This window comes from Macaca fascicularis, chromosome Y, assembly GCF_037993035.2.
Source record: "Macaca fascicularis isolate 582-1 chromosome Y, T2T-MFA8v1.1".
Classification (NCBI taxonomy): domain Eukaryota; kingdom Metazoa; phylum Chordata; class Mammalia; order Primates; family Cercopithecidae; genus Macaca; species Macaca fascicularis.
This window is the reverse complement of record NC_132903.1, coordinates 3,326,183-3,351,895: the sequence shown is the minus strand read 5'-3', so window position 1 is coordinate 3,351,895 and position 25,713 is coordinate 3,326,183. Positions and strand designations below refer to the sequence as shown.

Sequence of the window (25,713 nt, the reverse complement as noted above, 5' to 3'; positions counted from 1 at the left end):
TAGGAGTGTAAATTAGTTCAACCATTGTGGAAGGCAATGTGGCAATTCCTCAAGGATCTAGAACCAGAAATACCATTTGACCCAGCAATCCCATTACTGGGCATATACCCAAAGGATTATAAATCATTCTACTATAAAGACACAGGCACACGTATTTTATTGTGGCATTGTCCACAATAGCAAAGACTTGGAACCACCACAAATTCCCACCAATGATACACCGGATAAAGAAAATGTGGCACATATAAACTGTGGAATACTATGCAGCCATAAAAAAGGAGGAGTTCATGTCCTTTGCAGGGATATGGATGAAGCTGGAAACCATCATTCTCAGCAAACTAACATGAGAACAGAAAACCAAACACCACATGTTCTCACTCATAAGTGGGAGGTGATCAATGAGAACACATGAACACAGGGTAGGGAACATCACATGTTGGCACTGGGGGGTCAGGGAGTGGGGAGGGAAAATATTAGGAAAAAGAGCTAATGCATGCTGCGCTTAATACCAAAGTGATGGGGTGATAGGTACAGCAAACCACCATGGCACTTGTTTACCTGTGTAACAAATCTGCACATCCTGCACATGTACTCAAGTACTTAAAATAAAAATAAAGACCCAGCCATCCCATTACTGGGGATATACCCAAAGGATTATAAGTCATGCTGCTATAAAGACACATGCACGCGTATGTTCATTGTGGCCCTATTCACAATAGCAAAGACTTGGAATCAACCCAAATGTCTATCAGTGACAGACTGGATTAAGAAAATGTGGCACATATACACCATGGAATACTATGCAGCCATAAAAAAGGATGAGTTTGTGTCCTTTGTAGGGACATGGATGCAGCCGGAAACCATCATTCTCAGCAAACTATCGCAAGAACAGAAAGCTAAACACCGCATGTTCTCACTCATAGGTGGGAATCGAACAATGAGAACCCTTGGACACAGGAAGGGGATCATCACACATCAGGTCCTATTGTGGGGATGGGGGAGGGATAGCATTAGGAGAAATACCTAATGTAAATGACGAGTTAATGGGTGCAGCACACCAACATGGCACATGTATACCTATGTAACAAACCTGCACGTTGTGCACATGTACCCTAGAATTTAAATAAAAAATAAAAAACAAAATAAAAAATAAATAAATAAAATAAAAAGCCATAAAAAGAAAATAAACCAGTGTGTTGCTCTAGGTCAAGGTCAGCAAACTGCAACCCAGTATCAACATCTATAAATAAAGTTTTCTTGGAACTCAGCCACATTCATTCACCTCCGTAGGGCCTTTGTAATGCAATGGCAGAGTAAAGCAGCTACAACTACCTGGCCCATGAACCGTAAGCCCCTTACTCTCAGGCCCATCACAGACCACATTTGCTAAGCCGGTCTCAGTCCTTACTGCTGTAGGACAGATTTTCCCACCTCTACATCAGAGAACAACTGCCTAGTCCCTTCTCAGTATGGAATCTTCCTGCCTAAAAACTGTTAGGCAGGAATCTAGACCCAACATGGCGGCGTTACCCGGCGTAGCAGGCCTTTTGTTAAAGACTCCCTTCACCCTTGTACACACCCGCAGACTTGCATACGTTAGAGGTTCTGGCTGGGCAACCACACTCCCCCATGACCTGCAGCTCACCTGCATTCCACAAGTTCCTAAACAGCAGTTTTGGTTAACAGTTTCCAAAGACCTCTTCCTCATGACCCTTACTCAACTCCTGCCCTAGTAGTTTCAAGAACCCCCAGGCCCTGTTTGCACAACCAGCTTCCCTACCTCTCGGGCTATAAGAAGCCCCTACCCTCCTCCCTCAGCGTGACTTCCTCAGCCCACGCCTTTGGACCGAGGACCCTCACCGGCGAGTCCTAATAAAGGCTATTCTCACTGCCATTTGCCTTGTGTCTTCGTTCCCGGTTCGGCTCCAGCCTCAGTTTACCTTTACAAGAACCTCAACATTGAACGCCCCCTAATGTGAACATTCCTCATAGTCTCATCAAGATTCAAGCAAACATAATTACCAATGTCTGTTATGGATGCCTTTGAAAGGAGGACATGTGTTGAAACCACACACCCCCTCAAGGAAACAATTATGAGCCTTCACTTTCTGAGCTGCAGTACCTAACACCGGCAGAAACAGTATGTTAGACAGGTTACTCCCAGCCTTAGTGATGAACAATAGCAACACAGTGCCCTTTTTCAGGATAATCCCAAATTACCACCTGCATTTATAAACCGCCTAAGGTATCAAAGGCCACAAAAACACTTAGTCATTTATAAGGCCAAACACAGACCCCTCACACACAGGAGAAATTCAATGTATGCTAGATTCAATTAAACTGAAGCTTATGTTCCCAAAGACTAAAATAATACCTACTCAAAACACTGATGAGAGAAAGGTCCCCTCTCCCATCATCCCTCTGACATTTAGAATATGGTTCAATGGCATTTCAAAACATACTGACTGACATAACAGCCACTTTGACGACTTTATGTTTTGAGGAACATAACAATAGTTCCTCAAAATGTTCAACAGAGGTACCAAATGACCCACTTCTAAGTAAATGCCACAGAGAAATGAAACATAAGTCCACAAAAAACTCATATATGTGTATTCATGACATCTTTTTCACAATAGCCCAAAGGGAAATACAACCCCAATTTCCATCAAATGATGCATGGATAAAATATGTTCTGTTCATGATCTATGCAAACAACAAGATATTATTCTAATATAAAAAGGAATGATGCAGGCCACAATGCACATGAACCTCGAAAACATTATACTGAGTGAAAGAGCCAATCAGAAAATTCAAATTCACTAATACATTACAAGTTTTGTTTTTATTAACAAATGACACCTTTCAAATATTTAAGTCAAATAACACTGAAATATCTGTACATGTTTAACTTGTTACATGTACATCTGGCTTTAAACAAAAGTACCTCAAAGTAAGCTTCCTATTTTAGTTACATTTAAGTCTACATTTTAGTTCTAGTTGGTTCCTCAAAACAGTAAAGCAAAAATCTCCCTCACAATTCCATCCCTATGCTTTAAAGTTACCAAATTTCTATAGTTTTTTTTTTTTTAACTAAAAACGCATCAGAGAAAGAACCAGAAAATTAAGTAGCAACTAAATAAAATAAAACTCTAATCCCATGTACCAAAAGGTAATAGGAAAACTTTTACAGAACTTTTGGGGTGCAGGTCTTAGTTTTAGCTTGGGTATTGGTTTCAACTTTTGACACTTGGGCATATATAACTGTTTGGTTTGCTAGTCAGGAAACCTCAGCATCTCACCAGATTTACACACAGTAATCTGCATGATTTTCTGGTAAGTTTCGCAGTTAACTAGCAAATCAATGCAGACAGACGCAAATCATATTAAAAAACTAATAGGGCATAAAATGAAGATAAAGGAGCCACATAAAATCTGCACTCGTGTGCCCACTTACAATGAACTAGTCTGCATAATTACAATGTTCACAAGAGAGATTGATTTTAGAAGGTATAGTTATCCTTAACTGGTAAGACCCAGAAAAGTTTGGTATTGATCATTTAGGATCCAAAACTCTCGAAGGCAGTAAAAAGGCAAATTCCTCATTTGGAATTGACTTTGCAGCTCATAAGGATTTAATAATGTTCTCTCTAATGCCTTCAATTTCAGGAAGGAGAAAGATGTGCCACTTTCCCGGAAAACATCATTCAAAACAGAAGGGATTCTGTTTTGGCAAAATGCAGTTCTGTTCCTGAAATACATTTCAGGTACAAGGACAAGGATCCAATGGTATGCTGGGCTGCTTACCTTTATGGTAACTTCATATGTAAACCTGTGGACCAGCAGGCTTCTCAGCGTCCAGTCATAGAAATGGCATGCCGTCTGTGGGGACCAGCCCAGGGAGAAAGGGAAAGGTTTAAAACAAAAGACTTAAAAATCCTTAGGGTGTTTTTACCTCTCACCCACCCTTCCCATTCCTTTAGGTTTATTTTTCATCCTAACTCATACTTAACACGTTATCAGTTCTTAATTCCTGTGTTAGTCCATAGCACAGATTGTAGGGTTTTATTTGCAAAGTAAAAAAAAAAGAAGAAATTAAAATGAACAGTCAGGCATTATTATGCCTGCAGAAGTTCTGAAAGAAAAGTCTCAAAATAGATAACATTAGCTCAGCTATTGCTACTGCTATTATATAAATATTTAAATTAATTTTAAATTAAATAAAGTTTAAAGACAAATTAAGATTCCTTGAACCTTATTCCCTTATTGCTGTGTTTGGAACACTGCGTTATGCAACTGATACATGAAACTGTACACACCACTAGGAGAAGATACCATGCTGTTGCGAAATGTTCCCCACTGTTCAGCCTAGCTTTCCAGTAACAGAATCTTTGTCTTTCAGCTCTTCTAAAATAAAGGAAAACAACGGCACCAACTGACATCTCAACTTCTCATTTACTGTTCTTACACATTTGTATTTCACAAGGGTTCCATTTGCACTGATTTTTCAGTAAGCCAGATTTTTTTTTTTTTCTTTGAGATGGAGTCTTGCTCTGCCGCCCAGGCTGGAGTGCAGTGGCATGCTCTCAGTTCACTGCAAGCTCCGCCTCCCCGGTTCCCGCCATTCTCCTGCCTCAGCCTCCCGAGTAGCTGGGACTACAGGCGCCCGCCACCACGCCCGGCTAGTTTTTTGTATTTTTAGTAGAGACAGTGTTTCATCGTGTTAGCCAGGATGGTCTCGATCTCCTGACCTTGTGATCTGCCCGCCTCGGCCTCCCAAAGTGCTGGGATTACAGGCGTGAGCCACCGCGCCCGGCAGTAAGCCAGATTTATATCTCATAAAACGATAATCCTTTGTATCAAAAATTGTTTTTATTTTTCAGTCACTATAAATACCCATCAACCATTTAATGATATTGACCTAATTTTTATAAAATTTATTTGATTGTGAATGAATCCAGCCTCCTAGAGAGTTTTTCCTTTTTTTTTTTTTTCCTTGAGACAGTCTTACTCTGTCAACCAGGCTGGACAGCAGTGGTGATGTCTCGGCTCACTGCAACCTCCACCTCCCAGGTTCAAGTGATTCTCCTGCCTCAGCTTCCTGAGTAGCTGGGATTACAGGCACCACCACCATGCCTGGCTAATTTTTCTATTTCTGGTAGAGATGGGGTTTCACCGTGTTAGCCAGGGCCTCAAAATCCCAGGCTCAAGTGATCCACCCACGTCAGCCTCCCAAAGTGCTGGGATTACAGCCATGAGCCACCGTGCCCGGTCAGCCTCCTAGGTAGTTTAAATTACCCTCTATCATCTACAAAATCAAGAACTAAGACAATTAAATATGCTAACCATTTTCTCTAAATAGTCTTAAGTGATAATAAAAAGGTACCAGGTTTAATATACTTGAATCCACCAGTGACGCTATGAGTGATTTTTGTTATTAGTGGACTTACATGGAACCTCATGAAGTACTTTCAGGAACTGCAAGTAAATTATTCCCACTGGGTCATGTTTATAGTTATGATGTTTAAATAAAGGAGATTTTTTTTAAAAGTTCTACAATCAAGTTCAGAGGACCCTCAATTGCATTACAGTACACTGAAAAACAAAAACGAAAACCAACCAAAAATAATAACCAGGACAATTAGTAAAAAACCAACCACTTCTATCCTGGCTAACACGGTGAAACCTCGTCTCTACAAAAAAATATGAGAAACTAGCCGGGCCTGGTGGTGGGCACCTGTAGTCCCAGCTACTGGGGAGGCTGAGGCAGAATGGGGTGAACCCAGGAGGCGGAGCTTGCAGTGAGCTGAGATCCGGCCACCGCACTCCAGCCTGGGCGACAGAGCAAGACTCCGTCTCAAAAAAAAAAAAACCAACCGCTTAGGTAAAATAATGAGAGTGAAAGTAAATTCATCTGTAACTCTGTGAAAAGAAATGAAAGGGCACCAGGGAAGCAGGCACAAAGGCGCTTAATTTTGTTTATAAAACAAAGATACTTTTAATTATGGAAAAAAAAAAACTGCAGTGGAGATGAAACAGGGCAATTCTCCTTAGAGTGAACTGGTAGAGACCAACTTACTATTTTCAAAATTAGGTTGTAAATTACCAGGGGGAAAAACAGCCTCATGACAACATTGAATAGCATGAAGTATCAAAATATTAGCAGATGTCATAAATTCCAAATTGCTTGTAAATTAAAACATTAAAACCCACAATAGTTCAAGAATTAATTAATTCACAAACAGGTTTTATTACAAGCTGTTCAGAAAAAAGCTTGGAATCCAATTCTTAATCTTTGGTCCAAAACAGATGATAACCCATGTAATAGGGTCCTGAAATTTTAGATTATCTTTTATATGTGTTGTTAAACTCATTAAGTGTAATTATCATCTGGGTGTCATCAACACCAAAAAGGAGAATTATGACTTATTTAATAACATTCTTCTGGTTATGCAACATGTCAACAATAATTCATTGCTAGAAACAATAAATTAAAATGAGAAATCAGACCTTCCAACACCTGTTCATTACTGATTTTCCCATTATTATTATTAGAAATTATTAGTACACAATTAGAAACATTATCAAAAAACAGCCATGGCAAGAAAGTTTACATATGGCCAAATATTTGGGTGAAATGCAAATGATTTTAAGAAATGCCATATGCCCTTTATTTTTACAACCAAATGCTGCTTATGTGACAAATACAAAAGGGATTCTAATTTTCCAGTGGTCCTCCCCTCTTGGCGTGACGTGCCACGCATGCATAGTGACAGTTCCTCCACATTGAACGTGGAAAGGTTCTGAAGGGGCTCTCTAAGCAAAACCCTTTCTCTACAAAATAAATAATAATAATAATAATAATAATAATAAATTCCACATGTGGTAGCAGATGTCTGTGGTCCCAGCTATTCTGGAGGCTGAGGTGGGATGATTGTTTGAGCCCAGGAAACTGAAGCTTCAGTTGTGGGGAAAAGAAAGAGAGATCAGACTGTTACTGTGTCTATATAGAAATAAGTAGACATAAGAGACTCCATTTTGTTCCGTATTTGAGATGCTGTTAATCTGTGACCCTAACCCCAACCTTCTCCTTGCAAGAGACATGTGCTGTGGTGACTCAGGGTTTAACGGATTTTGGGCTGTGCAGGGTGTGCTTTGTTAAACAAGTGCCTGAAGGCAGTATGCTGGTGAAAAGTCATCACCATTCTCTTAATCTCAAGTACCCAGGTACACGCACACTGCCAAAGGTCGCAGGGACCTCTGCCTAGGAAAGCTAGGTAATGTCCAAGGTTTCTCCCCATGTGATAGTCTGAACTATGGCCTCGTAGGAAGAGAAAGACCGGATCGTCCCCCAGCCTGACACCTGTGAAGGGTCTGTGCTGAGGAGGACTAGTATAGGAGGAAAGAAGGCCTCTTGGCAGTGGAGATAGAGAAAAGCATCTGTCTCCCGCGTGTCCCTGGGCAATGGAACATCTCAGTGTAAAACCAGACTGTATCTTCCATGTACTAAGTTGGGAGAAAACCGCCTTAGGGTGTAAAACCAGACTATCTTCCATGTACTAAGTTGGGAGAAAACAGCCTTAGGGTGAAAGGCGGGATGTGCTAGCAGTAATGCTGCTCTTTATGCACTAAAAACGTTTATGGAGATGTTTGCATATGCATATCAAGGCACAGCACTTTTCCTTAAACTTATTCATGTCACATAGATCTTTATTCATATGTGTTACTGCTGACCTTCTCACTACAATAATTCCATTATCCTGCCACTTCCCTTTTTCTAAGATGGTAAAGATAATGATCAGTAAATACTGAGGGAACTCAGAGACCGGTGCCAGCGTGGGTCCTCTGTATGCTGAGCGCGGCTCCCCTGGGCCCACTTTTTCTTTCTCTATACTTTGTCTCTGTGTCTCATTTCTTTTCTCAAGTCTCTCATTGAACCTAACGAGAAACGTACACAGGTGTGGAGGGGCAGGCCACCCCTTCAACCTCCCACCTCATCTTCACTGCCACATCCCAGGGCATAGAAACCATGTGCACATCCGCACAATAAATGCTCAGTCAGTCCTCATGATTTCCTCACAGCTCTGGGTAGTGGGCAGCATGTATTCTGTGAACTTCTCCATCCTGCCTCACTGTTGATTGATTTGTCCAGGTGTCTAAGTGCCCATGCAGATGAGGACACTCCATGCTCAACATGCCAGGGTTTGCCTGACTCCCCCAAGTTTCTCTATGAAAGACATCTCCATATGCTGAAATTCTAAAGACACTTTTCTAACTGACTCTGAATACCCCAGTCACTAAACATTCTAATAAGCCAAGATTTTACTGTTAGAAGACTATGTGTTCTCCAATGTGTGTTTTTAAAAGACTCTGCAAGCCTGAAATCTAAAGGTGACAGTACTTGACTAAAATGAATGCAAGTGTGCCAAGATAGTAAAGACTTATAAAATTTCAGGGAACTTTTAATACCATAATAGTGTCAAAAGGCAGGGCAGTTCTGCAGGAGCCTTTTCCACTGGGAATGAAAATCAGGTCAGCATCCTCATTTCTTTTTCTCCTCAACGAACTATAAGAAAATGGGTATGCGGAGGTAAAAAGTCACAATGCATTCATTATTTCCTTGTATGTTACCAAGTCATAATGCATTCATTATTTCCTCGTATGTTACCATTTCAGCTTTTTCTTACATTCACTTCTGGAATACGCTTTATCTAGAAGAGTAATTTTTTGCCACTGTTTCTATGTGCTCCTGAGAGTTGCCCACCCCTTCCCTTTGCCTGTTACAACCATGACAAATAAAACATGTTTTGTATTTTTTTAATAATCAATAACTATTTAACGAACAAATTCTAAAGGCCTAAACTTTAATGTTCTTTAAAAATAAGCATATCTTCCATAAGTGAACTAGAAAACTATAAATTAAAAGCAAGAAACAACCTAAAATATTTTTCATTCAAAAACAGTCTGCCTTGTTAAATGATAAAAATTGTAGTCCTATGTTTTACTTTTCCATTCTAAGGAGCATTGCTATAAGGAAACACCTGAGACTGGGTAATTTATTTTTAAAAAAAAATTAATTGGCTGAAGGCTCTGTAGGCTGTAAGGAAGCATAACAGCTTCTGCTTCTGGGGGAGGACTCACAAAACTTGACAACCATGGTGGAAGGTGAAGTGGAACCAGGCACATATCACATGGGAAAAGCAGGAGGGAGAAAGAGAGCATGGAAAGTGCTACACACTTTCAAACAATCAGATCGCATCAGAATTCACTCAGTATACAGTACCACCAGAGATGTTGTTACACTATGAGAAGTTACCCCCATGATCCAATCATTACCCACCAGGCCCCACCTCCAAAACTGGGGATTACAATTCAATGCAAGATTTGGACAGGGACACACATTCAAATTCTATCATTCCACACCTGGCCCCTCCCTTTTCACACTGTAACATACAATTATGGCTTCCCAATAGTCTTCCAAAGTCAACTCATTCCAGCATTAACTCAAAGATCCAAAGTGTCATCTGACACAAGGCAAGTCCCTCTGCCTATGAGCCTGGAAAATCAAAACCAAATTAGTTACTTCCCGGATAAAATGGGAAAATAGGCATTAGGTGAATATAGGCATCCCTCTTCCAAAAGGGAGAAATTGGCCAAAAGAAAGGGCCTACAGGCCCCATGTGAGTCCAAAACCCAGCAAGGAATCATTAGATTTTAAGGAGATTCTCCAAGAATCTCCTTTGACCCCCTGTCTCATATCCTGGGTGCAGTGGCACAAGGAGCAGGTTACCAAGGCCATGGGCAGCTCCACTCCTGTCTCTGCAAGGTAAAGACCCTGCAGTTGCTCTCACCAGCTGGTGTTGAATGCCTGCCATTCTGGGGTCTGGAGGATGGCATACCTCTTCTCATAGCTTGTTGGAAATAAGAGCTTGGAAACGCAAAGAAAACAAGCACTCAGACAAAATGTGTCAACGAAGAAAATTCACTTCTGCAGAAGTGTGCATCTCGCATATGGAGCAATGGCAGAAGCACACAGAACAAAGGAAAGCAAGGGTTTTATTATCTCTAATGCAGCTTGTGCTTCTGTGTCTTTCCCCCTGTTGGCCAGGGTTGGACCACACAGTATAAACTAGTCCCAACTGGCTAAACATTTAAACTTTCTTAGATAAGGTAAGGGAGGTGAGACGAGAGAGAAGGGAGGTGAGAAGAGAGAGAAGGAAGGTCAATTATGGAGGAACTAGGAAGGTAACCTATTCCCTAATAAGGAAAGGAATGCAGGCTGGGGTTGCAGCAAGTTCAGGCATACCTAGGCATATTCAGACAAACTGGGGCACAGGAAAGGGGTTATTTGGAATTATAGGACAGAGAACGGGGAAACTGGATAAGCTGTTTGAAGAGGGAACCCAACTGTATCTAACACAGCTCCACTAGGCAGTGCTCCAGTGAGGACTCTGTGTCAGGGCTCCAATCCCACATTTGCCCTTTGCAATGCCCTAGCAGAAGTTCTCCATGACGGTTCTGGTCCTGCAGCAGGCTTATGTCTGGACATCCAGGCTTTTTCTGTATATCCTCTGAATCTAGGCAGAGGCTACCAAGCTTCAACTCTTATGCTCAATGCACCTGCAGGCTTAACATCATGTAGAAGCCACAGGCTTACAGCCTGAAGCTTCTGAAGCAGTGTCCTGAGCTGTACCAGGGTCTTCTGAGCCAAGGGTCCAGCTGGAGTCAAAGCCAGAGCAGCTGGCATGCATGAAGCAGCGTCCTGAGGTTGTGCAGGGCAGCAAGGCCTTGGGCCTGGCCCAGGAGATCATTTTTCCCTCCTAGGATTAGGTATATAATAGGAGGGGCTGTCATGAGGGTATCTGAAATGCTTTGAGGAGCTTCATGTCGAGTGCTCTTTTCATGTTAGATCAAAGCAATTCACAATTTACACTAATTTGTATTGGAGCCGGTAGTAACTTACTTCTGCACAATGAGAATAAACAGAAAGTAGGCAACTGAAACACAATTATTGAGAAAGTCTTATAAACAATATGCTATACACAATGTACCCATCACAAATCATTGCAAGCTCTTCATTTTATTAATCTTTAAAACTTTTAATTCATCTGAAATTTATGCAGTTACTTGGACTGTGCCTATTAATAGAATTTTCCCCATTGTCTTGGTTATCAGCCCTTCTCTTCCTTTTAGTTATTCACATTTCTGCAGCATGCCTGAATTCCTCCCTAGAAAATAGTCTTTTCTTTTTTACCACATGGCATGGCTGCAAATTTTCAAACTTTTTACATTCTCCTTCCTTTCAAAATATACGTTCCAGTTTCAAGTAGTTTTTTGCTTATGCATATGAGCATAGCCTTTTAGAAGCAGACAGACCACATCTTGTATGCTTTGCTACTTACAAATTTTTTCCACCTGATACTCTAAATCATCACTCTTAAGTTCAAAGTTCCACAGATCCCTAGGACAGAAGCACAAGGCCTCCAACCTCCTTGCTGATGCATAACAAAACTGACCTTTGCTCCAGGTCCCAGTAAGTTCCTCATCTCCATCTGCAACCTCCTCAGCCTTAACCCTCACTGTCTATGTCGTCATATTTAACTCCACCTGGAAACCACTGGCAATCTGTAAACAGATGTGTGTGTGTTGTAATAAAACTATCTACAAAAACAACCTGCAGGCCAGTTGGCTTATGTGCAGTAGTTTGCTGATCCCTGCCTTGGAGCTAAAACATATTCAACTGATTAAGCTGTGCACTCATAACACATTACTAAATCAGAATACATAACCTACTGATATCATCAACTAACATGCAGAGTGCTTTATCCCAGAAGCACCACACATAAGTGCTTGGTTACTTAGAATGGCCACACTGAAAGAGTCACAGGTACATGAGGGCAACATCAGGCTGGCTTTTGGTTCCTGGGATGCTTTCATAGCTGCTGCCAGGAGTCATTGGGACAGTCATGTAACATCACTTTTTGTTAAGCTTTCAGAACACCAAGTACAAAAGGCCTCATAAAAACATCCAACTCTTCAATATGTAAAACTGGACAGACTAATCTTGTTGGTTTAAAAATGACATCTGTAATTTTTTAAGTGGCTATTAAAATTAGAGAAGTAATGCATTTTCACTGCGGAAACTTTATGTGGTTCTCAATTGGCGTCATGCTGCCCTCCAAGGGGACAGTGGACAATGTCTGGAGACACTTTTGGTGGTCATCATATGGTGAGGGTGTTGCTGGCATCCAGGAAGGAATGCCCAGAGATGCTGCTGGACCTCCCCTGGTGCACAGGACGGCCCCACCACAAAGAGTTCTCCAGCCCTACATGTCTACAGTGCCACAGTTAAGAAACCTTGATGTAAAAGTAAAAAAAGTCTTCTAACTCTTTCCAAGTCCTCTCAGTCTTAATGCACATGCAGCCTCTGTTCCAAGCTTCTTCCACAAGTTCTGTACAGGTGCATTTTTAGTTTTAACACAAACAAAACATCCTAACTATAATATTTTAATTAAGTCATGAGAACTACATAGTGATTCTTTTTTTTTTTTTTTTTTTTTTTTTGAGACACAGTGTTACTCTATGACCCAGGCTGGAGTGTGCAGTGGCGCGATCTCTGCTCACTGCAACCTCCACCGTCTGGGCTCAAGTGAGTCTCCTGCTCCAGTCTCCGGAGTAGCTGGGATTACAGGCACCCACTACCACTCCCAGTTAATTTTTGTATTATTAGCAAAGACAGGGTTTCACCATGCTGGCCAGGCTGGTCTTGAATTCCTGACCTCAATTGATTCACCTGCCTCAGCTTCCCAAAGTGCTGGGATTGTAAGCATGAGTCACCATGCCCAGCCATATCAACTGTTTTAATGCTATAATTCTTGAACAGCTAGGATGGTTATGCCTCATCTATACTCAATAATTTTTTCACATTCTCATTTTTTCAAGAAAGTGTTTATTATGTCCATTAAATAACTTAACCATCACATCAGTCCCATTTGTTTTCATTTTGTAGATAAAAGGCTGCTTTCTTAAGAGTGTAAGTGAACAGTGTAGACTGGTTTCACAGCTAACAAGTAGTAGAATCTGAACTCCAAGGTCTGCCTTCATCTTGAGTGCTTTCATCACTTTAGACCAAAGCAATTCAGTTCAAACTAATTTAGATTGAAGCAGGACAACAAGAATAAAAAGTAATTGGGAAACTGAAACACAATTATTGGGGAAGTCTTTGAAACATGGATGTAATTTGCATATACACAACGCAATTAATATAATTGACATATATGGACATAATGGACACCTGAACATAAATTGCACATACAGAAAGTACCCATCACAAATCACTCTAAGCCCTTCGTTTTATTAATCTTTAGCCCTTTTAGATGGTCTGAAATTTATGGAGTCACTTGGACTGTACCTTCAAACCACCATGCTCCATTAATTTTAGGATTTTCTTTCTGTTGTTGGTTTTTTTTTGAGACTGGTGTTTTGCTCTTGTTGCCCAGGCTGGAGTACAATGGCGCAATCGCAGCTCACTGCAACCTCCACCTCCTGGGTTCAAGCCATTCTCCTGCCTCAGTCTCTCGAGTACCTAGGATTACAGGCATGCACCACCATGCCTGACTAATTCTGTATTTTCAGTAGAAACAGGGTTTCTACATGTCAGTCAGGTTGGCCTCAAACTCCTAACCTCAGGTGATCTGCCCACCTCGGCCTCTCAAAGTGCTGGGATTACAGGCATGAGCCACCACGCCCAGCCAATTTTAGGATTTTCTAAGATACTTCCTTTCCTACAGTAAGTCCATGGTGTCTACAAAATTGTAGCTGAAACAAGAGTGAGTCATCACAGGGTTCTGCTTTTTGCTCATGTATGCATGTTTCCCACTATGTAAAATTTAGACGCATATATTCTTAGATCAACACTTACTATCTTATTTATAGATGAGAAGACCAAGTTCCATGAAGACCAAACAGGTCAGTCATTCCTCTCACCAAGAAAGCAACAGAGTGCATGGTTGGAGGAATAAATGAATTTCAGTTTTTACCTGTGGAATTCAGTTAATTTTCCTCCCATGTAATTCCCAGATATCCTAATTCTTATTAAAATCTGTTCTGTATTGGTGGCTCCTGCCTTTGATATGTAAAAGCTTCCCTAATTGCATTACAACTACTGGAAACTAGCAACTATTCTTAATATAAATGACTGTAAATCATAGTTAAATACATACAGTGCTTTTTAAAAGTATTGAGACTTACATCAGGCCTAATTTCATGTAACCACAACTGCTGATTAGGAGTATTTTTCAATTTATAAAATAAGCATTGCCACCCTTGTAAGAATTCTGATTCCTCAGTGGCCTTTCTTGTTACGCAACACTGATAACTAGATTTCAGGTGTGGGTGACATGTGATCCCCTAAAAACCAGAGCCCAGGAAGTTAGGCAGTTTGGCTCTCTCTGGTAAGATGGCTAAACAGTGACGTTTTCTTTTACCTGGCTTTTATTTGCCTGAACAGCAATGACACTGCTTTATGCTCGTGGGCCATGGCCACAAAAAAGCAGTTTATAGCATAAAATCACTGGGAAAGCAAACACTTCAGACATTTCACTTGAAGCAAAACCAAGAAATCTACTGTTTCATTAAAAACCACTTCTACCACAATGAAACGCTTGGATGTAAACCCTCTGAGATGGGCAGGTATTACTGACCTCTGTAAACTAACAGAACAGGCCATGGAAGGACAGTGCACTGCATGAAGTGACAGCCAGTGCAGGGCCTCGCATCACCTCTGTCAATCTGTCAAAAAGACTTCTGTGTCTACTATCAGAAAGGGCTACCAAATCTCAAAAGAGAAAAAGAGAGCTCACCATTTAAAAAATTTCCAACAGTCAAACATTTGTGCTGACTGGTGATCAGAATTTCCCACCTACTAAGGGCTCTGATTGTCCCCTTTGACTTCAGAGTCTGGGCATGGAATGCAGAGGTCACAAAAAACATACAGAATCAATTCTTACCAGATCAGGAATATGTATGTCCAAGTATGTCATGGTACAAAGACACACATGCAGCATGTGTGTCTTGCTTCACGTTACGTAAGTTTAGTGTTCACTAACACCCTGAACTCCATTGCATCACTGTCCCTAGATAATGAAAGGACACAAAGATAGATGTGTACCCGCCCCCCACCCGCTACACCCTTGTTCTGCTCTCTAATCTTTGCACATACCAGAGATTTCGTAAGTTCTGTAAGTACCTGGTTTTCTGCACGTACCAGAGATTTTGTTTTGCACATACCAGAGATTTTGTAAGTTCTGAGGCAAGGTCACAAGACGTGTTTAAGTAAGATAAACTCTTGCTGCCATAAACCTGCTCTCCCGCCTCAAAGTTTGAACCAAAATATCAGAAATGGCAGGAACCAATCATAGTTAGCCAAATCGCCTTGTTCAAACACGAGCCAATCATATATCTGATTTGTATAATAACTCTATGCCCACTTTTCTTAGACTATATAACATTGTTCGGAGCTGAGTGGGGGAGCTCTCCTGCCCGTCTCGTTTCACGAGCGAGGGAGAGTTCCAGGTTCGAACCTGTAATAAAGATCCTTGCTGCTTAGCTTTGACTCTGGACTCTGGTGGTCTTCTTCGGGGAATAAACGGTCTGGGCATAACAATACCTCAAAGACAAGCTGGCCTCTGGATACATGGTGAGGGAGGTCAGAATCCAAGAATGATCCCAGGTGGTGTGACCCTAAGTTCCATCAGCTTACTGTTATACCACATGACCTATCTTAAAACAAAAAAATAAGAACAAACAAAAGCCCAATTCATTCTTCTACTAGTTTGCATTTTCTTTTATCTTACCTGTATCTTGTTTGCACATCTCAACCACACTGTACTCACACCCAATGTGAGTCATTTTTCTCTCCTCTAGATTCCAGCATGGCCTTGTTTTCCAGAAATTACACTCTAACAATCCAAGCAAACTCTAAGCAGCAGCATGATCCTGGAGTGAGGCTGTCCTTGGCTAAATCTCATGATTTCTTGCTGAGGATTATGGGTCCCCTAGTCAATAACTTAACCTCTCTGTGTCACTAAAGCGAGCACAGTGCTATACAGTTACACTGTATGAATTCACATATTCAAATATAGGTAAAGCCATACATGTAGGCTTGTCAAAAACAGTATAATCACACAGTGGGAATAGCTGCACACACTGGTCACTGGAATATTGGTATGTTTCCTTTGCTCTATTAATATTCTCAGAACTTAAACGCAAACATAGGCCAGGAATGGTGGCTCACGCATATAATTCCAGCACCCTGGGACGCTGAGGCAGATGGATCACTTGAGCCCAGGAGTTCGAAGCCAGCCTGCAAAACACAGCAAAACCCCATCTCTACAAAAAATACAAAAAATTAGGCATGGTGGTATGGGCCTGTGGTCCCCAGCTACTTCGGAGACTGAGGCGGGAAGGTCACTTGAATCTGGAAGGCGGAGGTTACAGGGAGCTGACATTACACCACAGCACTCCAGCCAGGGTGACAAAGTGAGACCCTACAGACACATACACACAGAAACATATTTTTGTGAATTTCTACCACAACTAAACAAATACAAATTTTAAAACCATAATGAACTTGCAAACATTTTAATCAGTGGCTCCCAAAAGGACGAATTTAACCTGTTTCTTTAACAGGAAACTAAAATAGTCATATATCGAAAACTATAAAGTGAGTGAAGCTGTCATTTCAAATGGAATATAACATTTATCTGTAGCCTTGTTAAATGGAAACAGATTACTTGGTTCTTAAACAGACTTTTTTAAATCAGTTAGTGTGTTTGAGAAAGAAAAAATAAAAAGGTCAGATGAAAAAAAGAATTCAGATTAGACTGAGCTCTAGCATATGTTAAAATTCTTAGTTTCCTGTGTTTGTAAAGAGAACATTAAAATATGTTAGCAGCTTTCACATTTAAGTAGCACTGTTCTTGCCATATTTAATTACATGCATCCTTTTTTTAACATCATCTTCATGTCATATTTCCCAAATCCCACCTTTCTCTTTTTTACTGTTCCCACGTTACCAGTTTAATAGGAAACAAGCTTCTTCTTCATGCAAATACAATTAAAACACAATTTCAAAAGAGAAAACACGATTCCCAATTTCCTACAAAAACAGTCTTAAAGTCAGCTTCCTGGTTTAAACTTAGCCTGATTTGTATTGTACCTGTTCAAATTTATCACAGGTCCTAAGATCACACGCATGAATTCAATAAAATAATAAGTTAAATGTAAATTATATAGGTATGTGCAATAGCATTAGGTACATATATTAAGAAGTTCTGGGGCTGATATTCCTGACAACAAATTAAATACTGAACAAACTGTTGCCCTTAAATGATATGTTGAAGAAGATGTTGTTTTAATGAAAGAAGCTAATGGAGGAGACGGATGCTATGTGAATTTAACTTTTAACAAGTCACAATCAGCCCTCAGTGCAGAGAACAGCTCTTTGGAAAAAAAAAAAAAATTGAAAATACCTGACACTTAGATGTTAAGATCTACATGATTTTATGGAAATATCACAAATTAAAAAGAGAAGACTGTGCCTTCTAACTGGGTACAAACCTTGTCCAAAAACAGTGTCTGAAAAAAGTAACGGGATTTTGACAGTTTTCGTCAGTTTGTTTCCTTTATTATAAAGATATTTACCTCCTAGTCAATGGGAATAGGCAGTTCCTTAAAAGGTATGATAGGAAGCTATGTTTTGGAATGCAAACAGAGAAGAAAATGTACCTGAAATGGGCAAGATGAAAGACTTGGTTGGAGTTTTTACATTCTGCATCTCCTGCTGACGAACGTCCTCCTGGGGGCTTAAGCAATGGGTTGGTGCTTACATACAAAAAAGCGACAGAAGTAATGTGTAGGACTGTGTGATTAACTAGGTGGACAGCTTGATGCATGTACTCAGAACCTTGGAAACACCCATGCAGCTGGGTAGTGCAGTCAACATATATAAGTAAGCTTTTTTATTATTTATTTATTTATTTATTTTTTTGAGACATGTGGTGTGTCTCAAATGATTTTTTTTGAGACATGATCTCACTTCATTACCCAAGGTGAAATGTAGTGGTACAATTTCAGCTCACTATAGCATTAACCTGCCAAGCTCAAGCAATCCTCCCACCTCAGCTTCTTGAGTAGCTGGAACTACAGGCATACACAACCACACCTGGCTAATTTTTTTAAGTGAGTAGAGATAGGATTTCATCATGTTGCCCAGGCTGGTCTTCACCTCCAGAGCTAAAACAATCCTCCCACCTTGACCTCTGAAAGTGCTAGGATTACAGGCATGAAGCCACCACGCCAGCCCCCACAAACTTGTTCTTGAAGGGTCACAGCAAATCCTGATACATGGCCATACAACTTCTATTCTATAAAGAATAGACAACGGGTGTAGCCATGTTCCAATGAAATTTCAACTATGTACAGTAAAACCTAAATTTCACTTTATTTTCATGGATCATGACATACTATCCCTCAGTTTTTTTCAGCCACCCAAAAATATTAGAAGTATCCTTAGCATGCCAACTGTGCAGAAATAGCAAGGGCTAAATTTGGCCTGCAGGCTGCAGCAGGTTAACCTTTTCATCAGATCACAGGAGTCATGGTTGAACCCGACTTTTATCACATCTCACAAAGAATTAAACCTTCAGAAAAACAAAATGGCAGGCCATCAAAAAGTGAACAGAATTACCATCTGACCCAGCAAGTCCACTGCTAGGTACACCCAAACGAACTGGAAGCAGAGACTCAAACAGACACTTGCACTTCAATGTACATAGCTCCATTATTCACAATAGCCAAAAACAGGAAGCAACCCACACGTCTGTGAACGAATAAGTGGATAAAGAAAATGCTGCTGATACAAACAATGACATATTATTCAGTCTTTAAAAAGAATGAAATTCTGACAAAGGCTACAGTGTGTGTAAACCTAAAGGACACTACGCTAAGTGAAATAAGCCCAAAACAAAAGGACAATTTATGTATGATTACACTTATATGAAGTCACCAGACTAGTCAAAACTAGAGACAGAAAGTAAAATGGTGGTTTCTGGAGGCCATGGAGAGAGGGAATGGAGAATCATTGTGGAAAGATAAAGAAGTTCTCGTGGTGGATGGTAATTGTTCTTAATGCCGCTAAACTGTATACTTAAAATTGTAAATTTTATGTTATGTGTACTTTGCCACTTCAATGGCACTATGTCTTGCAAAGACCCCTCTGTTGGTTAAAAAAAAAATTACAAAGATCAAAATGATTATGACAGCAAAAATGGGCATCAACCAGTTTGTTTTCAAACTGGCAAGCCAAAAATATATAGCATCCACTTTCTTTTTTTTCCTTATAAGCTGGATTCAAACTCTTAAATAAAAAATGTACAGGATTCAGTTATTTTCAGATTCAAAAGTGTTGTTATGATATACTTCCTGGTACAGTCAAGGCATTTCTAACAAAAAGTTTCAGAATCATGATAGTTTCTGGAACATCTGAATGTTCATCAAACTTAGAAATTCTCAAGCCAGCTTCCATCCCTGGAACAACTGAACTACGTGGCAGCAGAAGGGCACATTTCAGTTCATTAAATTTGTATTAATCTATGTGGTTGGGAAATGAGCTGGGTATTCTTAAGTCAAGGTTAACCATAAGATGCACTTTAAAAATTAACACATTATACTGTTATATAATGTTCAAAACTATGCTGTGATTGTTAGCAAAAACTTCAAAAATCTAAGAAAAACAACAGATAATCAGGTCTAATTTAGCTGTATACATCATTTCTCTCTACCATTTCAAAGTACCTCTGTACTTTGAAAACTACAAAGTCAGAAAAAAAGGAGGGGGGATGGAATTTAAGAACACTTCTTAGTCTAAGCCCCATCTCCCTTATTTTAAAAAAGGGGGGAGTCAGTGAGAATAAGATGGTGTTATTAATGCATATTCTCTGCATAAGTCTCTGGATGGCCAGGTTCCCCATATTCTTATCTCCTAAGAGCTTCTGAATGCCTATGAAAAATGCAAGGAGGTATTAAATGACTCTGGAAATACTTTGGAGAGCTTGTTCTAAAAGGTTTCTTCCAGACCTCTGAATGCCCTGGCTGACTGCACCACCATCTGTCTCCCCAGTGAACGCATCCACTCCCCAGCACTATATTCCAGATGTCTCCAGCTCCTGACCTCTAGACCTCCTTACTCATTCCTGCATGGCCTGCATGACTTGGCCACTTGGAGATTCAACCAGCATCTTAAATGTGGCATGCCCACAGTGGAGATCTCCACCCACCCATCCATGGCACCTCGTCCCTCTTCTACCCTGTGGTCTCCATAAGTCACATCTCCATGGTCACACGCCACACCTTCATTACCGTAGCCAGGACATATGTCCAATAATATTTTGCACTTTAGAGTGTCCTGAATCTGTCCTCTTCCCTTGTTGACTCCACTGAGCTATGCTAATGGAAGGTGAGGTTATTTCCCTACCTGGGAAATGGGAGTGATCACAGTCTATCCTGAACCTGGCATCCAGCCACTGGAACGTGTGGTAGGAAGCTGCTGCAGGGTTTCAAGTTCATACTCATTGTCTTTGTATTACTGAAGTACGAAATTTCTAAGAAAACAACAGAATAGTAGCATAAGTAGTAATAATAAAGATTATAGTATTAGCAACAGAAATAATAATAGCTCATAGAATTAACTGCTGTATTAACCAAGGCTAAAAAAATTTAAGTAGCACCCCCCCCAAGTTAAAGAACATTAGCTGCCTGTCCGAAGAAACATTAACCATATCTACCCTCCTCATATTTCATAGGCTCTGTAAAATCCTGTTTCTTTCTTCCGTGCACAGATGGAAGGTCACAAGACAGGTAAGCATAAGCTGCAAACCAAGATTTCCCAGAGATGTAAGAAATGTTGCAAAAGTGTCACAGCAGCCTTTGTTCTCACTTCTGTAAGCCTGCTTTCTGCTTCACATAGTGCTCACCTCAAGATGCTTAAAGGGAACTAATTTTCTTTGTTCTCGGCTCAGACTTTCAGGACACATGTCCGTTAAGCCAATGGACACCTTAAATAAACACTTTCCTGCACTCCGCTTGGTCTCTCTGATTCCTTAATTTCCCACAACATAATGGCCTACAAGGCACTGCGGGCTGTGCTCACCACACACACCTCTGACCTCAGCTCCCTGTTGGTCACTCAGTCTACCATGCTGGCCTGGCCTCTGTGTTTTCCCTGAGGCTGCTGGGTGCCTGGCCTTTGCATGTGCTGGCCTCTCCACCTGAAACTCTCTTCTCCTGGCTCTTCCAGCCGCATTCTACAAACCTCAGTTCATCCATCTCTTCTTCACATATCTAATGTGGAATCTCCTCCAACCCATGTTACCCTGTTCTTCTCTATCACAGGATATGTTACTGTCATCAAAGTATTTTGTTTTTTTGTTCCTCTGTTTGCTATCAGTGTCCCAAATACCAGGCAAGCTCCATCAGGGCAGGGGCCTCTGCAGCCATGACTCTTAGCTTGGAGTGTGTGTGACTCACGAAAGAAACTTAAAAAACAGCTTGGTAAGTATGAGTTCCTGGATAAAATACATGAACTTAAGAAAGTTCAGAGCCTGTAATGGACACCATAACTCCCTGGAATAGTGTATTTTCCTTCTTGAGGACTCCTATGATATCTCTGGGTCTTTTTGGGCTTTTTAATGAGCAGGAATACCAACCGTAAAGTGGACAGAGAAGTAGAAGTCACATGGTACCATATCCCTGCCAACTTACATAGGTAGAGAAGATGGGCTTGCAGCAAAAGCCATCATCCCCATTTTGCCTACATTGAAGAGATTAACAGCATCATAATGCAGAGTTTACAACTACGTTAATCTGACACACATGCAATTAGTAGACTTCACATTACCGGAAGGCCTAACAATAAAAAGACAAATGGCAACTAGTTCTTATAAAGGCTTCTGCCTGTTTCTCTCCAGGCACTGATTTGTGTGTGCACAGCATCAGGGAGCAAACCTGAGGCAGCTCAGGTGGATGACGTGGCACTGGAGAAGAAACTGAAGGACAAACACCCAAGCACAAGGACGTAAGCTCACAGCTGGAAGGCGGCACTTTAAGCCTCACCTGCACCTCTGTCCCCATCACTGCCTACACCATCTCCCAAAGTTGATCCAAGCCTGCTCCCAGCCCCATTTCAGTTACTGTCCTCACTATTTTAACTAAAACTTTAAATAAACAGATAGATGACATACGAGTGCACACAGCATCACAGCCTTTTTTCAAAACGAAAATAACACTGAATGTATGAGAGACAGGGTAAGTGTGAATCACTTTTTACAAATGCCTTGAGGATAGGTGTGGGGAGCAAGACTGGGAAGGTAGAGAAGGGAGGTATAAATCTACAGAGATGCACAGCCAGATGTCTGTGCAGCTTTCCTTGTTAACTGGAAACTGGAAGCCAGGAGGGGTACACCCAGGGTGTGGATGGTGCTGGGATCACCGGGGGATTCCAGGCTTGGGGCCATCCTTAGAGCAAAGGCTGGGCTGGACTGCAAACTATTGGCAGATGACTGCATATTCACATGCTTTCACTTAAATAAAGACAGACATGTAGGCATCTATGATTCCCAGTCAGCTTTTACCGACTTTTCAACTGACATCATGCTCAGGCCAGATTTGGGGGGCAGGAGTCTCACCGTCCTTTCATAGAAAACTCAAGTTATATTTGTGTGATATGCATCTCTTCAGAACGTGCATAAATCCTTAAGTCATATGTGCTTATATCTTGAGTTTCTAAATAGCTACAGTGATCACTCATACTTTAGAGTCCTGAGAACACGAAATGTTAAATGGCAACCACCTTAAAATGTCAAATGAATGCAAGAAAAGCACTACTCTCCACCAAACACCCCCAGTGCACTGAAGATCCTTTATGAAATTCAGGCAACTAAACTCAGAAACTACAATATGGCTTAATTAAGAGTATTTTCACTGCAACCACTGTCGTCTTATTACAAAGGAATAAAAAGTAGAAATCTGGAAATAATACTCCACTGACTATATTAACTAGCTAATAAAAATTCATTTTTGCACATACTTGTTACTTAGAAACAAAGTGAGATCTATCTGTGAAAAATGACAAATTTTTAAATAGCATACACATTACTCAGAAAAAATTTAAAAGCCCACCTAATGCTGATCCTTTCATTCTAGTTCCTCACCTACTTCTACCTTCAAGGATCAATTTAAAACTTGTCTCCTCCAGATCTTGAAGTTGAGCCTTCTTGATTCCAGTAGGCACAGCCTGATCATTGTCTCCTCAGGCTCCCACGGTATCTCCAGGTTATCATGTGCGCAATGCTGTCAAAGAACCTATTTCAATGTGCTCTGCTGGTGTCTACATTTTGGGTACCTTCTCTCAATGAAGGACTAAGATCCTTGTGTTCGTATGCATTTACCTATTTATTCCAGAGGTTCTCAACAGGCAGTGATACTGCATACTCCCACCATGGTCTCCTGGTACATCTGGCAATATCTGGAGACATTTGCAGTTGCTACAACTGAGGGAGGGAGTGCTACAGGTATCTCCTGGGCCCTGGGATGCTACTAAACCTCTCACAGTCCACAACACAGGCCCACTACAACCATTATCTAGCAGCAACTGACCACAGTGCAGCCTATCCACCTTTTTAACCTGTAAATGTGTCTGTTACCTCAAACTCAAGTTTTCTCATTCTACACAAATTTAATCTTTCTGCTGCCCCTCTTGTCTCAAAGACACTTTTGTGATACTGGCAGGAACACTGTGTTGCTTATACTTTCTGGCACTCCAAGGGTCCTATGGGCATCACTGCAGGAAGCATGATCCCCTACAGGCCAGCAGCCTAATGCATTAATGTTGCTGTATCTTGAAGCTACTGTGTTGTCCCCTCTACAAATAGCCTTTATGCCCCCACCCTCTGGGTCTCCCTAGATCAATTCCTATTGAGAATAAACATGCCCTCTAAATTTTACTAGACTAAAGCACTGTAGCTGCGCCATTTGGTTATGCTAATTTACAGGTGTGGTAACACTGCTATCAGTAAGAAATAATTACTACACAAATGTGCATTTATATACAAAAGCGACTTCTTAATCACAATGAAAAGCATGAGTGCAGGTGACCTGAGTCAGAGATCTCAGCAAATCTGACTTTCTGCCCTGGAGAGGGCATCTTCCACATGGGGCTGCCCTGTTCTGCTCCCTCAGCACTTCCAGAGAATGCTTTGTGGAGGCATAGAGGGGAAGGAGAAGCAACAAAGACCAAAATAATCAGAGATGTACAATAGCCTCAGGACTCACAAGGCATCTGTTTGAAATGCTGTGGTCTAACCATTAACACCATCTTATCATAATGCCCACCACATCAACGAGTAGCATTTTCAGCCAGAAACAAATTGGTTACATTAAAAACATGATGCCTTGAAGCTGTTCATCCCATCTCCACCACTGCACCATTCCCACTGGATTTCTAAGGCTCCAATTGGTGACCACTGTATCATACAGATACAGTCCACATGGAAGCACTTGTCACATATGGTTCTGCGCTCCTGTGCACATCACAGGTACAAATGTTCACCACAAGTGTAAGGAAATAATTCATCATACAGCAGAGTTCCCAAGGGCTGGATATGTCTGCATTTATCTCTTCTCAACTTCTATGAAGTAGACACCTCCACTTAATAGTATCATCTTCACCAAATGGAAATTCACCTCACCAGCCAACAGGAATACTCAGAACCCATAAAACACGTTATTGCCCTCCAACCTGGGTGGCAGCAAGAGATTCTGTCTCAAGAAAAAAAAAAAAAAGAAAAGGCCTCATATAACACATGGGAAAAGAAGTGAAGCATTCGATCTACAGCTACAAATGAGTTTCTGAAACCGAGGTATTCCCAGAGTGCTTATGGCTAGCAATCCCAGATTCCAGGTGAATGAGGATCACTATCCATAGCTAGGAATGATTTCCTAGTCAGAAACCCAGAGAGTGCTTATGCCTTAGCAATCCCAGAAACAGGCAAACGAGGATCATCACCTGCAGCCACTTTGTAAATGTACTTTGCTGGAGGTAGAACCAAATGTTCAGTTTCTGGAGCCCTGGGGTGTTTTTACCACATAAACAAAGCTTGAAGTAAGCTTCTATATCGAAGGAGATTGCAGCTCTTTGGCCAGTGTCAAAGAAGGCAGTCCTGGGCCAAATTCCAGGCTCCAATTCTTACTAGTTTCTATAGTCCTGGTCCAATTATTTCATCTGTTTGAGACCTTTTACCTTAAGTAATAATAGGAATAATCATTTTTATCTTTTTTTTTTTTTTTTGGACAGAGTCTGACTCTGTCACTCAGGCTGAAGTGCAGTGGCAAGATATTGGCTCACTGCAACCTCCACCTCCTGGGTTCAAGTGATTCTCCTGCCTCAGCCTCCCAAGCAGCTGGACTACAGGCACGCACCACCATGCCCAGCTAATTTTTGTTTGTATTCTTAGTAGAGATGAGGTTTCACTGTGTTAGCCAGGATGGTCTGGATCTCCTGACCTCAAGATCCACCCACCTCGGCCTCCCAAAGTGCTGGGATTACAGGCGTGAGCCACCACTCCTGGCATAATTTTTATCTTAAGGGATGCTGTGAGG

At 41.1% G+C, this 25,713-nt stretch overlaps 1 protein-coding gene across 40 annotated transcripts in view; it reads right to left on the bottom strand.

The window, feature by feature from the left end:
• TBL1Y (transducin beta like 1 Y-linked) overlaps positions 1 to 25,713 on the bottom strand; it is a 227,247-nt gene that overhangs the window by 79,433 nt on the left and 122,101 nt on the right. For 9 of the 40 annotated variants that reach the window (XM_074030540.1, XM_074030557.1, XM_074030553.1 and 6 more), the window contains exon 2: positions 3,808 to 3,882. The exons of 20 other annotated variants lie outside the window; for them this stretch is intronic. The gene's annotated coding sequence lies outside the window, so the exon portion shown is untranslated. Of the gene's footprint in view, positions 1 to 3,807; positions 3,883 to 8,469; positions 8,567 to 20,533; positions 20,661 to 25,713 lie in introns of those variants that run through there. 11 more of the 40 variants (XM_074030562.1, XM_074030564.1, XM_074030573.1 and 8 more) reach the window with 5 other exon arrangements.